The sequence below is a fragment of the Tinamus guttatus genome, unplaced genomic scaffold, assembly GCF_059628265.1.
Source record: "Tinamus guttatus ecotype Peru unplaced genomic scaffold, ASM5962826v1 Tinamus_guttatus_pri_ptg000030l, whole genome shotgun sequence".
NCBI lineage: Eukaryota > Metazoa > Chordata > Aves > Tinamiformes > Tinamidae > Tinamus > Tinamus guttatus.
The window spans coordinates 1,440,237-1,451,820 of NW_028288564.1; the positions used below are offsets into that span (position 1 = coordinate 1,440,237).

The 11,584-nt window shown below is 40.5% G+C and overlaps 1 non-coding gene across 1 annotated transcript; it reads left to right on the forward strand.

Annotated features, from left to right (window-relative positions):
- The first annotated feature begins 11,249 nt into the window (after nt 1–11,249).
- LOC148596122 (U5 spliceosomal RNA) lies at nt 11,250–11,367 on the forward strand. Its single transcript, XR_015913701.1, has one exon. It is a non-coding gene; the product is annotated as a U5 spliceosomal RNA (small nuclear RNA).
- Nucleotides 11,368–11,584: the final 217 nt, after the last annotated feature.

Genomic DNA, 11,584 nt, shown 5'->3' on the forward strand with positions numbered 1-11,584 from the left:
CTCTTCTGGTCTTCAGGGTTCTCAGGCGAGACTTCTATAAAAGTTGATTTGAAATTAGGCATGTGACAAAATTCCTGAGCTGTAAGACTGGTGACTCATGGTCTCTGAGACCACTAAGTCCACTGCAAGGTTTTGTGCTGCTTTATTCTTGCGAACTTGCTGAGCTCGCTGTGGCAGCAGAGATGTTGAAGAAAAGATAGAAGAACACCTTGTGCACCACAGTTTTGATTTTTTTTTTATGTCTTTGGAACATTTCTTTTGGATCCAGTGCATCTTGAGTACTATTCAAATGACTTTTTGAAGCTACGTGTGTGCAGATTATGACCTGCAAAGGTTTTGTCCTTACATATTCGTAACAGACTGTTAGTGTTTAACCAGCACATGAGGGGATGGTTTATGTGGCTACAAGCATCACTCTATCCAGAAGATACTGAGAAAGTTGTACTTGGAGGCAAATTCTTTGAGAGTCTGAGTGAAGCTGCCCGTGGAAGAGCATTTTTGGCACAGTGATGTTAATTGTATTAAGCACAAATCTTTCTTTACTGTTCATAGTTCGTTTTGCAAAATGAACTTGCAAAAGGAGGTCTTCAAGACCCCTGCTTTTTCTCTCTGCTTTTTCTTTTTAATTCTGAGAAAGAAAATAGCCTCAACCCCTTGTGTTGACTGAGAGCTTCTTGACTGACATAAATGCTGACCCAGACCAACAATGTTCATTACAAAGGTAAAATTTTGATTGCTGCTCCTTTTGCTATTGAAAAAGCAATCACCTTTAAAACTCAGCCTTTTAAACTTCTGACAAGGCAGATGCTCTGCAAGCCTTCCACAACAGCAATATCTTTTGGGAAGACTAGCTGCCTGCCAGTGGGAAAGGAATTAATTCTTCTCAGGTTCCTGAAATGTATGTGTTTGCAAGGTTATAGTCTAAAGAAGGTAATGGAAATATATATCACTTGGCTTTTCCTAATGCAGGTCTGAGATCAAGCATCTTGACTCATTTAGAGTATATAGCAGAGCAGAATTGTAAATCCTTTATCACTGTGCTGCTGATCCAGTGAAATGCAAGGTATGCTTATGTGTATCAAATTATAATTCTACGCATAGAATTAGGATTGTGAAAACAGTGTAGAGAAATTTTAGATTTTAAAATACACAGTTCTCCTAGCTCATTGGACTATGCATTTTTCAAGGCATCAAAACAAGATCAGAATATTACAGTATGTGCAGTCTGGCCTTTTATACTTTTTGCAGACAGTAAAAGCAACTTTCTAATAAAACTAGTACTGTCATTTTGTCATTTTACTAGGAGAAATAGCTAATAGAAAATTATCAAGAAGGACCTCTCTGTTTTTTGGAAAAAAAAAAAAAAGGTTATATTTCTGAAAAAAAAGCACCTCATATTAAATCATTCTCCTCCTCAGATTTGAAATGTCAGCTTTCACAATATACATGCTCTGGCAAAAAGAAAACACTAACTTCAGCTGATCAAGAAAAAACAGCAGATGGGAACAAGTTATTTGACACTACAGATAAATTAAATGGGTAATAGTTCACAGACCAGTAGCACAGGCAGAAAAAATGATTGAAAACAATCCTGTAAGTATCTAAAATGGCACCACTGAGAAATTCTCTCTTTGCATAAACAAAGCTAGCACCACTGGTTTAGGGTGGTGAATATATTTTATATACGCTTAATATTTTCCTGGCATTACTAGAATCAACTCCACTTCCTGCAAAAAAAGAAAAAAAAAAAAAAAAGATAGTTGGCATTTTGGCAACAGCCATATCGTTGCCATATGTACCTATAATGTACACATTGTAGCCTGTCTCTAACCCTGCAGTTCATGAAGACTCTACAAAAATGAGCACTAACAGGGGAGTTGGATTATTCAGCCCTATAGGCAGATTTCCTTTTCTTTTAATTTTTTTTTGTCATCTGATCTAAATAATAGTTTTAATCCATGCCGTCTCTCTTAATGTCAATTCTAGAAGCCCACGGAGCTTCTGTCATCTCCTTTCTCCCGGTGTTTCAGTTGGGATTCACAAAATCTGAACAGTATCAACAATATTAATAAATGATAATTTGTAGTTAAACATGATGTAATACTGTCAGGGATTTTCCTAGAAATGATAAATGTGTCAACAGGTGAGCCAAGTATGCTATTTGCATCTTGAATACCTGAACATATATTTGCATGCTCAAGTTGAGCAGAATTGCTAAGAACTCTGAAAATACACTGTATTGTATCATTTATACTTTACCCCTTAGATTCCAGTGACATGTGTTATCCTAAAGTTTTTTAAACACCAGACACTGAAGCTATAAAGAAGATTCAGACCATCATTTAACAAAATGGGGATTTGGGCTTGATACCACCCCCGTGATTCCTGCTCCTTTGCTCTCTCACAGGCAGCTTGATCTCTGCACAGAGGTGCCCATATCTGGTTTGCAACAAGGTACCACAGTTGAAAAAAGTTTCTCCTGGTGAGAAAAGAAAAACAGTAGAGGAACACAGGTGGGAGTCCTTTTCCAACCTTACCCTCAAGGTCCCTGATAATGCAATACTAGACAACTGTTTTGCAGATTTTCATTTGGAAGTTGTAAAAATAATTGGGGTTTTCTGGGAACAATTAATTTCCATTTTTGAGGGTAGTCCATGTTTTGGAACTCTTTCTGTCTTCTGGAATAGAACAAAGCTATTCCTTAATGTTCTTCATGAGACAAAACTTCTTTTTAAGACATTTAAAAATCATTTTTTTTCAACTTGCCAGACCTTTTTAAAGTTGGATTCAGTGCTGCAAAGTAGGGCATCTCCAAAAGGTGATTGAACTCACTCAATTTAGGCACCTACCTTACCGTTGATTGAACAGTTCTTGGAGGAATTTATCTGCCCTTATTGACTCTAGATAAGTAGATCAGTCTACATGTGAAATTTCAAAACAGTAAAAGCCTTATGAGCAGAATAGTGTCTATTGGTATAATCTGGTAAGAATTATGAGATACCATAAACTTGAGCACTCAGAAGACTTCTAATATGAATGTCAGCCTATAGTTGTCTCATGGCAAGTGCGAACGATGCTGAATAGGTCTTTAAGTTTCCTCCCTTCTTTCAGATACTCAGCTGGCAAACATCCCTTGTTCACTCAGGAAATAAAACTTTCCAATGTCAAATACATAAAAAGCAAAACACAAATCTTTCCTTAGTTTGGTAAGAATCAGTAGGTTATCAGGAGGAGAAAATATATCAGACTAAACAGCTGGAGAGGAAGAGGAGAGATCGTTAGTACGATTGTTGCAAGTTCTTTTAAAGCAAAAGAAAGCGTAATATTTGCTCTCCACAATTCGCAGAAAACTATCAACCAGTGAAGAAATGAAGGCGAAGGGCTTCAAATAATGTAGATATCATTCTAAAAACTACAGATAAACTGTAAAGACCACTCTCTGGTGGATTTTGGAAACATGGAAGCTAAATACCCACATTCAAAACACTGTACCTAAATCAAGTGAAGCAATGATGGTTGAGGTGAATAAGAAAACTTAAAATGTGAAAATCTGAAAGCGTCCTTTTTCCATTTTCATCCATCACTGCAGGTTCTTTGCAACATCTCTGCCTTTTCAGCTTTGTATGAAGCTCAACAAGGAAGACATGTAATCAATTCAAAGCCAAAGCGAGACAGAGGAGCAGTCTGCCAAACGAAAATCAAATGCCTAGCACTGAAACTACATAGAGACAAGATCACTGACTTCCTGAGATTTCTGTGAATTTAAAATACAAAAATAAAATGAAACAAGACAAAATAAAAATACATGTCTGGAAAAAGCCAGCCAAAAAATAAAGAGAAAAAAAATGATAAGGAAAGGAAAGGAAAGGAAAGGAAAGGAAAGGAAAGGAAAGGAAAGGAAAGGAAAGGAAAGGAAAGGAAAGGAAAGGAAAGGAAAGGAAAGGAAAGGAAAGGAAAGGAAAGGAAAGGAAATAGAAAAGGAAATAGAAAAGGAAATGGAAAGAAAAGAAAAAAGAAAGAAGAGCAAGAATGAGCTCTTTTAAGAATATAGAGCTGTTAGAGATGTCTGGAAAATGTTTGCACAAGTAAGGTAAAAAGGGAGAGAAAAAATGGAGTGTTATTGTAAAACCTTTCTACAGTAGTAAGACAAGCACACTTTTTTCAGTGACAGGAATAACTATAAGTTATAAATACTTTAGGGCAAAACCATCTAGAAAGTTCATGCTCCAGCTTCTTGTATATAGGAGAGACTATTTTTTCCTTTTAAAAACGCAATTCTGTAGAGAGAGACGGGATTGTAGAGGTACAAGGGCAGAAGTCAGTTCAACAGTAGGAATTAGAAAGTATGTTAGAAAGTATGTTTTATGTTAGGGAAGATGGAAGACTATAGAGTAAGAAAAAAAACCCTTTGATCTTACCTTCCTCCCCCCCCGCCCGCCCCCACAGAAAAAAAAAAAAAAAAGGAGGCAAGCTCTTTTCTCTTTATTTGCCAAAAGACAGAAAAAAACAAAAAGTCAGTTACAGGAAAACAGCCTTTATTTACACACAAAAAACCCAGTTTAGAGAATGGTTTCTGACCTTCTGACCCTGAAGGCAAATTTACTCAGCACATCCTCAGCCACAATACTACCATTTCATGAGATGTCCAAGATGTCTAAGGATTGGATTTTCACGCTTCTCATTGTCTTCATGGGAAGATATTTCTTGAATTTACCTTCAGATTGATACAGTGCCAGTTGTAACTTCCGTGAGGTACATGAGTAACATTGTGGTTCATCGGAAAAATAATACATTTTAATGAACTAATCTGAAGCGAGTACCTGACAGTCACTCTCAGGAAGCTTGCTTTAAATGACTGACCTCATATGCCTGTTGCAGGGAGGACTGGAATCAACTACAAACAACCATACTCACAAAAGACAACTTTTCAATGGAATGAAATGTTCTTGGCAGTATAAGCTTGCAAATTTCTTAATGTTTCTTGAAGGTAAATGGAAAAGGGACTGTAGAGAATACTCACAAGGATAATAATTTAATGTGTATAATAAAAATGTATATCCCTGTAGAATCCATGATTATTTTTCCGCTACATTAGACAGATTTCTGAATGCAAGTAAAACACCAAAATCTTAAAAATGTCTAGCTTTAAACACCTACATTAAAATGCTTAGAGCATCACTTCTATGCTTCTGTTGCTTGCTAATATACAATACATTCTTGTGGGATAAATTCAGCCCCGGTGTAACTTGTTTAATGGAAAAGAGATCTTTTCCAGGATAGCATGTAATTCCACACATGTCTATCATGGCAAAATTTTCTGTTGGAAGCTTGAGAGTGGCTCAAAGATTCTGTCTCTGGAAATGTACTTAAACCAGAAGAAAGCAAAATCAATTTCTAGAAATCTAAAGACTGTGATGTTAAGACAACTTTACAGAACACTATCACAAAAATGTTATCATAGAAGAAGTTATCACAGCAGGATCCAAGGCAATGTTGAATTGCATACAACTACATAACAGTGTTTAAAACTATACATCATTCTATATTTAATTCCAGCCATTGGAAATGGAAACGTTCTCTGATCTAAATTAATTTCTTATATCTTTTTCATTTCTTATATCTTATGTACCTTTTAGCATAAAAGAATATTTCTAAGATACCTATTACCTCTCATACTGTGTTTAGAGTCTTCTTTATGTAATGCAACTCCGTGCATGACATCAACCTGGCAACTGAAAGCTGCTTGCTGGAAAACCAGCCAACCTGAGGTCATCAATTCACTAGGTTTTCAACAAGACCGTAAAAGTGGGTCATATCAAAATAAGAAAGGAAACAGAGGGAGCAAATGCCCAAGGAATCTATAAATACATAGTTTCAGGTAAGAGAAAAGAGGCCTTAAACTCAACTTAATGGCATTTCTGTTTATCCTTAAGGCTGTAATTGCATGGTATATTTTGAGCAAGCATAGGGTTTACTAAAGCAGTAATTTGAATGCAAAGCTCACAGAGTTAAACAGAACAAGTTCTTTCGTGTTCAGAACATCTTGTGCAAATACTATGCTTTATCATGCAGTAACTTACAAACACTATGTTTGACTACTTCCAACCTTTCCAAGAACAGGAATAAGTGTGCAGAGCTACATAGCTTTTAGTGAAAACATGGAAAGCATATTTTGTACCGGAATCAGAGCTCATGTGTGATGAAGCCTTCAGAGGCACATGGCCCTGGCTGGTGCATTCTTGCAATCCCTTTCCAAAACATTTGCAGTTGCTGCAGAATGGACTGTTTGTACCCAGGGGTCTACAGAAATCAGAGTTACTCTCCAGTGAAGCTGTTTGGGAGAGGAAGTGGAAAGGGAACATGCAGCAGATGAGAGGCATAATGGAATTTGGGAAGGTTGCAGCAAGAGAACAGGGTGTTTTGAGGTCTCTTCTTCCTAAAAAAGAACTTCCCCCTCGCCTTCTTCCCTTGCCTTGACATTACATTACTGCAGTGCTATTAATCTGTGAGATACCATGCAGGATCACCCACATGGGAATATGGCAACCTGGCTAATGACTAAATACCGTCTCAGCAGGAGCATGTGAGACTCATGCTTTCTGCTGGAAACTAAAATTCAGAATGCCACTTTTTTTCATGGCTGAAGAAAATCTTCAGTGTTTTGGATAATGCTCCTATTACTTGGTAAACATACTGCCAGACCAAGTAACTACCTACAGTGCACAAGCTAGAATATATTCTTTGGTGTGGTTCAAGATCTTCACTTTTCATTGTTTGTCCTACAGTGGGTTTTGAAGCATGAAATTTCTATCACCTATGGATTTAATTGTCTGGTCTCCACTTACTGGGTACCCACCCGTATTGAGTACTAAACCACAGACATCTGAAAGAAGCCCCACAGTGTAGTTTGTAGTCATTATATATTCTTATCTAAAATGATTTCCTCCAGCTGGCAATTCACATCTTACATAAAAAAAAAAAACACACGGGCTGGAAGATCTAATCCATGCTGATAAATCTTGATAAAAGTAATTTTGTGAAGCTCTGAATTTAAAAAAGACTGAATTTTCTGCAAGACTGAGTTTTCTGCTTATCCATGTAGATGTATGTTTTTTGCCTACCTTTCCTAATAATGTGTAGAGTTGCATCCAGTTGAATTATTATTGCATTCAGAAGACCATAGTGAAAGCCTGGGAGCCACATGGTAATTAATGGACATTTATCTTGGAAAGGGCAAAGAATCTCTGTCTTGAAAAGCCTGTGAACTCTCCACATGGCTTCTGGCATTTAGGAAGAGAGGGCCTGGCCTCTCCTCTGGATTTCTCCACTAATGCTGAACCAATCTCCTGATCCTTCTCCTGCATCTCTTATAAAAGAGGTGATGGGGTTTGCACAGTGCACTCAGTGTAGTATGACAGTAGCTAGTGAGCGTGTGAAGAGACACCATTATGATTTCCATAAATTGTACAGTTAACTCTAGTGAGGTAAAAATAGGATTATGGAGCTTGCCATCAGAAATACCTTTTCTTTTCTTAATTTGGCCTCTAATCCCAGTCTTTGGGAGAGCTGTGGTTCAGTTAGTGACAGTGTTTTCAGACTGGATCAGCTGTGATGAGGGAAGGGGCAGGGAGCTGAGAGCCGAGTTTGATGACACATCCAGCAGGGCAAGGCTTGCCAGCAAGAGCCTTGGTAAGCAAGCTGCACTCACTTCTGTTGGCACAGGTATGTCCATTACGGATTTTACCTGGATGTTTCCAGCAGCTGGATCCAAGGCTTTCTGCCAGGGTGCTGGAGAGAAGCCTGTCACAGCCAGGTGAGAAAGGTGGAGGGACTGTGCGTTCACTCACCTGGGGAAGACACTCGTGTGGGACAATTGCCAGTGCACCGTGCAAAGTGGCCATTTGGGTTCCTGCTCCATGGTTACTGGTACTTCCCCACTTCTTCTGGTAAAACCCCATGAAAAACTCCTTAGAGACCCCAAAGCTCTCATGTGTATTCTCAGCCATCAACCCCTCTTCCTTAGCCAGTCTAGCTGCTCTCGTGGCCCTAGGGCTGTGCTGGCACAACAGTTTGAGTTGTTGGACAAGGGACTGGTCAAACCTGCTCTGTTGGAGAGGGGAAATAAAGCTCTCTTTTACACTGCTTTTGTTCAGCTAAATGGTTCTCCTGCTGTGGTTTAACATACAGCGAAGACAGGAGGTGTCATGGGGCGGTGAAGAAGTGAGCAGCAGCAGCAGTTGATGGACAGCAGTGAATATGCTCATGGGATCACAGCTGCAGTATTTTTATTAAGCCTGTTTGAGCTGCCGGGCTGTGCCTGCCAGAGTAACTGCAGCCCGAGCTCCCTATGAGGAATCCTTGTGAGACTCCCACGGGCTGCTCCATGCAGCAGCACAGGCTGTCACTGACACCCAGAAATGGGTCCTGGGACTGTGTTTAATACAGTTAGCAGTGGCTGGCAGGGCTAGCAGTGATGCTGCGAGCCTGATGCACTACAGACTTACTTACCTGCTAAATCTATGCTAAAGTGATTTCAACCCTAGCAGGGGCTAAGGTGGCTTGACTAAAACAGATGATAAGAGTTTTCTGTTCTTTCTGTGCAGTCAAAACTCCTTTTTCCTTTGTGGGAAAGATGATAAGGAATGTTTTGTGTTCTTCCAGAGCACAAAACATTTTCAGGTCAGCCTGAAACATTATTGCTAAATGAAATGAAAATGCCCAAAAGAAAGCAGTTGAAGGGAAACTGAAGCACCAAAAGTTCCACAGGAACTTAAGGAAAAAATTTTTAACAGTAAGGGTGACAGAGCACTGGAACAGGCTGCCCAGAGAGGTTGTGGAGTCTCCCTCTCTGGAGATCTTCAAAACCCGCTTGGACGCAGTTCTGTGCCAGGTGCTCTAGGTGACCCTGCATGTGCAGGGGGGTTGAACTAGATGATCTCTAGAGGTCCCTTCCAACCTTGAGCATTCTATGATTGCATTGAGCAACTCTGCTTTTTCTGTGTTATTTGTAACCAGGGTGCCCTTCCCATTCACCAGCGGACCCACGTTTTCTCTGATCTTCCTTTTGCTGTTAATATATTTGAAGAAGTTTTCTTGTTATTTTTAACGTCCCTTGCCAGATTGTGTTCCAACCGCGCCTTAGCGTTCCTTGTCACATCTCTGCATTCCCTGACTACATTCCCGTATTTCTCCCAGGGGGCCTGTCCTTTTTTCCACATTCTGTATACAGCGTTCTTCTGCTTGATCATTGCCACAAGCTCCCTGCTCATCCCCACAGGTCTCCTGCCCCCTCTGCCTGCCTTCTTACACACAGGGATGCACTGTTGCCGGGCGTGGAGGAAGTGCTGCTTGAAAATTAACCAGCTCTCTTGGGCTCCTCTGCCTTCTAGAGCTCTACCCACGGGATTCTTCTGAGGAGGTCTCTGAAGAGGCTAAAGTTGGCCCTCCTGAAGTCCATCGTTGCAAGGCTACTTACAGGCCTGACACCTCCTCGTTGTATCCTGTATTCTCCTTGTATCATATTGGTGTGAGTTATGAACCACAGCTCACTTCCTTTTCCCTCCAGTTGTGGATAATTTGAAGGATAAATTTGATCCCCTAATTCAATGTTTTGGTAATCTCTTGCTTACACTTGAGAGAGGGGAAGCAGCCAATCAATATGCATATTCAGCCATTAGGCGCTCAAATACCTAATGCGGTCATACCCATACATATATACATATTGACCTAGACAGGTTGGAAAGTTGGACAGACAGGAACCTCATGAGGTTCAACAGGGACAAATGCAGGGTCCTGCACCTGGGGAGGAATAACCCCAGGCCCAGTACAGATTAGGGGTTGCCCTGTTGGAAAGTAGCTCTGCGAAGAGGGATTTGGGAGTCCTGGTTGACAACAGGTTAACCCTGAGGCAGCAATGTGCCCTAGTGGCCAAGAAGGCCAATGGGATCCTGGTCTGCATCAGGAGGAGCTTTGCCAGCGTTGTCAGCGTTGTCAAGGGAGGGGATCCTGCCCCTCTGCTCAGCTCTGGTGAGGCTGCAACTGGAGTATTGAGTGCAGTTCTGGGCTCCCCAGTTCAAGAAGGACATTGAGCTTCTAGAGAGGGTCCAGCATAGAGCCATGAAGACGATTAAGGGACTGGAGCATCTATGGTATGAGGAAAGACTAAGCGAGCTGGGCCTGTTTAGTCTGGAGAAGAGAAAGCTGAGAGGAGATTTGATTAACATGTTCAAGTATCTGAGGGGAGAATGTAGGGAGGATGGGGCCAGGCTCTTCTCTGTGGTGGCCGGTGACAGGATGAGGGGTAACTGGTGTAAGTTGAAACAGGAAATTTAATCTCCATGTGAGGAGGAACTTCTTTATTGTGAGGGTGACAGAGTCCTGGAACAGGCTGCCCAGGAAGGCCGTGGAGTCTCCCTCTCTGGAGATCTTCAAAACCCATCTGGATTCCACCCTGTGCCACGTGCTCTGGGTGTCCCTGCTGGAGCAGGGAGATTGGACTAGATGATCTCTAGAGGTCCCTTCCAACCTCAACTCTTCTGTGATTCTGTGATATATACACACATACACAGAGAGAATATATTTTGACTATATATGTGGTGTGCATGTGGGTATATGGTCAATGATTCGACAATTGCATGGAACGTGCAACGTTAGTTGTGCAGTTGCTGGTGGAATTCATTGCTACATGCTTTTGTGGGGAGAAAAAAAATTGAGATCTCTAGCACTCTCTAAGTCTTTTAGATAACAATTGTAAATGAGGATGCAAAATCCACTCACAAATTTGTATTGATAAATGAAGTGCTACTTAGGAATTAATTTGCTTTCATGTTTATGTCAGCACATGTGTGAATTGCTGTATAAAATCAGTGAAAAAAAAAGTGTAGTAATTATGAATAACACAGCAGCAGCTGGGAAACTTGAGTAGGTGCCAACAGAAAAGCTGATGTCATTTTCTTTTAAAAGCCAGATCAGTGGTTTTTGAATACAGCACATCTTTCTTGTACATTTTATAGCTCTGGAACTAGCTATGTCAAACTCATTCAAAACTTATGACTTGCATAAATGCTCATGAGATGAATTGGAAAGTGGGGTTTTAAAGAATATGTTTAAAGTTAATTGCTTTAGGTTAGGTATCTCTGTACATGACATATAGCAATAAAAGAATAGAGGAACTACAGTAGCAAAGGTGTGTAATCACAAAAGGCATCAGAGGAGCAGATCGATTATGCAAGGCAGTTCTAACCACTCACATACTCTGGTTTCTCTTCAGACCGCATAAATCTTTCACCTTTTACTAAAGATTTCCGTGGAGAGGAACAGGCACGAGTGTCGAGAAATTTTTTGAGGCTCTGCTATATTTGGCGGGAGTAACTATGACTCTCTTAAGGGAACCATAGTTACAACCTGGGCTTAGCTGCGGAGACAGTACCTCCCCGTGGTTCCCGCCGGACCCCGATTTCCATCGGATGACTGAATCTGTCTCTGCCCCAGGATATAGTTACTCGCGCCCTGTTGAGTAGTGGTCGCTGGCTACTCAGCAGTACTCAAGGTGAAAAGCGAAAAATTATCCCAGTTGAATTATTGG